The sequence below is a fragment of the Aquila chrysaetos genome, chromosome 19 (genome assembly GCF_900496995.4).
Source record: "Aquila chrysaetos chrysaetos chromosome 19, bAquChr1.4, whole genome shotgun sequence".
Classification (NCBI taxonomy): domain Eukaryota; kingdom Metazoa; phylum Chordata; class Aves; order Accipitriformes; family Accipitridae; genus Aquila; species Aquila chrysaetos.
The window spans coordinates 6,580,158-6,583,003 of record NC_044022.1 but is presented as its reverse complement, the minus strand read 5'-3'; positions in this window follow the sequence as shown (position 1 = coordinate 6,583,003).

Genomic DNA, 2,846 nt, shown 5'->3' with positions numbered 1-2,846 from the left:
TTGTGGGGCAGCAGGGGACTTCACCAAGACTGCCTACTTGGAAGAAACACGCTCAGCAGAAACACGTGCAGAGATACAAAGCATGAGATACATACGTGCTAACCTTGTCATCAAGACGGGAAAGACTTTTATAGTACATGTCAAAAACTAAACTCCCACTTAATTAGAAACAGTATACAACTGACCTCTATTGTTAAACTATAAACAAGAAGAAACAAAATATTGCACCCCAATTTCAAAGTCACCACCAGGACATTTCTTGCTTGAAGCCAGTAGATTAAGAAACACAGACCCATATATTTTTTTCTGTTGCTTGATGCCGGTGCAGAATTGCTCAGCTGCAAGTGCTTAATAGACCAGGTCACTGAATTCTCTGGGACCTGGAAACTGATCTCAGAAGCAGCATGCCCCTGGCCTTCCACCTCAAGTCCCCGAGCTGCTTGCTGGACATCAGAACAGCTCTACTGCTTCTACTTGTAACAAGTCATACCCCAGCAGGGTCCCGTGGCTTGCTGCACGCCGCGACAAGGATCCCAGCTACATCTTCTTCCTTAAGCCTACCCTCCATACAGAAGCTGCACCACTGAATTACGACACCGTGCTGATTTTCCCTGCTATTTAACATGTAGGCAGGTCAAGCTAGCTAGATCAAACGTAAACTCACTCATCCTGTTCACTAATCTGAGCCCTCAGAATAGTGGAAGAAAATTGCAGTACTTCCAGGTTTTTGAAACATCCAAAGCACTAAGAAGCCTGTTACATCGTAAAGGCAGATATCAAGCACCACAATAAGCAACGCTTGGAGAAAAGCGTGGCATAAATGGTGACAGCAAGTCAAAGCAGACTTTGGTCTGATCTAAAGCTCTAATCCTAAAAGTGAATATAGGTTTCACAACCAGTATACTTCAGTCTGTGATCAGCTACAGGCTTAGAACAATTAGCAAGTAAACAAGAGTTTTAAGAGCAACCTTTAGGTTCTGACCTAAAGATCTATAAACTACCACTGTGGAGGGATGATCTCATTTGAAATCAGATTATCTTTAAACTAACCTGAAAGCAATCATCATGCTTATGCAAGACCCTCATGCTAGCCACACTTGCTCAAAAGCAGGGCAGGACTCAAAGAACAGATATTGAGAGCACGTGCCCTGTGCTATTTTAACATCAAATTTCTTTATGTTATTTATGTCACTTCCTTAAGAGGATAGTAGTTAAGCCAAGCCACCCCAGCCCCACTTCAGCCCAGCTGTGCGTCCAGTTCTGTGCTTAGTTTACCAGAATGGGAGCAGCAAGTTCAGAGAGCTGCTGATGTGTTACTTTATCAAAAGGCCTTAGACACAGCTACTGAGGAAGAACACATCATCTTTCCCAGTAAGGCATTCTCCACTGTGGTTGTCCTGAGGAAGAGACACACATCAAACTGTCACAGCTTGATTTGCGATAGCTTTCCCTCTAAAAGAACATTGTATTAGGGCATTTGTTCCACATAGGGACAGGCGGTTTTATGGAAGGACTGCTGTTCCAATTCTCTAAAAGGGCTCTCCAGACTTCAGGCTTTTGCCCTAGATCTAGGTCACTAGTAATTGGACATGTGTGGAAAATGCACAGGCTCAGTTCAGTGTGGCTTAATTAATTTCTTCGTCTGTGGATCTGGCAGTCATCCTACAAAACAGAACGGTTGGGTATTTAGACTTGCATTGAAGAATACATTAGGACAATAGCAAGCCTCCCAAAAATAAGCCCAACTCTTTTGGTACTAGTGAAATAAATATTTTCAATTGCCTGGAGTACAAAGTGAAATCAGTTTTAGTTGCTCAGGTGAGACCAGCAGCTTGGTTCATTAAAAAGGAATTATTTCTTTTATAGCATTCAGATTGGAAAAAAAGATCAAGCACAGCACAAACACAGAAACCCAACGACTTTACAGAGACCTTCTCAAGATGAAGCACAGAATTGACAGGTGCTGAAGTCTTGCAACCAGTGGAGCAGAATCAAACTATAGCAACTTTCTGTCTGGGGCATTATATTCCTAAGCAACTGGTGAGTGCACCAACCACACGTTAATGCCACAGCTTGAAAAAGAAAGAGTTCTGCGTGTTATTTTGAGCTGTACCAGGCACCTTTCAGTATCGTAACTGCTCTTGAAGCAGAATGTTCATGATGAAGAAAAGCGCATCCACTGAAATAAGAATTCACATTCTTTCTGCTCCCAGAAGGCTTCCGCCACAGTTTGTTAGTCAGCTTGCTTGGTGTTTTTTAAACCCTCCTTGAAGGACACAGAACAGCCCCACTCTGCTGAGTCCTGGCCATCGTGCCAAGCTTTCTGTTGGAGCTCACTTTGCTACCATCTATTTACTTCAGCACAGGTCCCAGGTGCTTTAGGTAGTTTTGGCTTAAGCCTGAACAGCAAATGAGAAGAGACAGCTGCCTCTCTGCAGGAACTCTTCTCACTGGTGACCCTGCGGGCTGAGTTGGCAGAGCTATCCAGACTTTATAAGAAGGCTGCTCTACAAAACAGCCTGATAAAACTCTATTCACGTATTAACGGGAGTAAAATATTTACTTCAGATCAGGAAGGATTGTATTTTTTGATGAAGGAACAGGTTCTGTGCTTGAGCAGATAGTTTTATAGCATTTTAAAGCTGACCTAACATGCCTACCTTGGTTTAAAATAAAAAGGCAACCCAATTCCTTTCGCCAAGAAGTTAACTCTGCCAAGAAAAAGGGCCTGAAGACTGAAATAAACTCACTTTAACAGGTCTGAAAGGGAACAGACCTTCTCTTCAAAAGCCTTGTATGCAGGGGCACTCAGGGGGTTGCTAAAGTAAAACCAGCATACAACAATA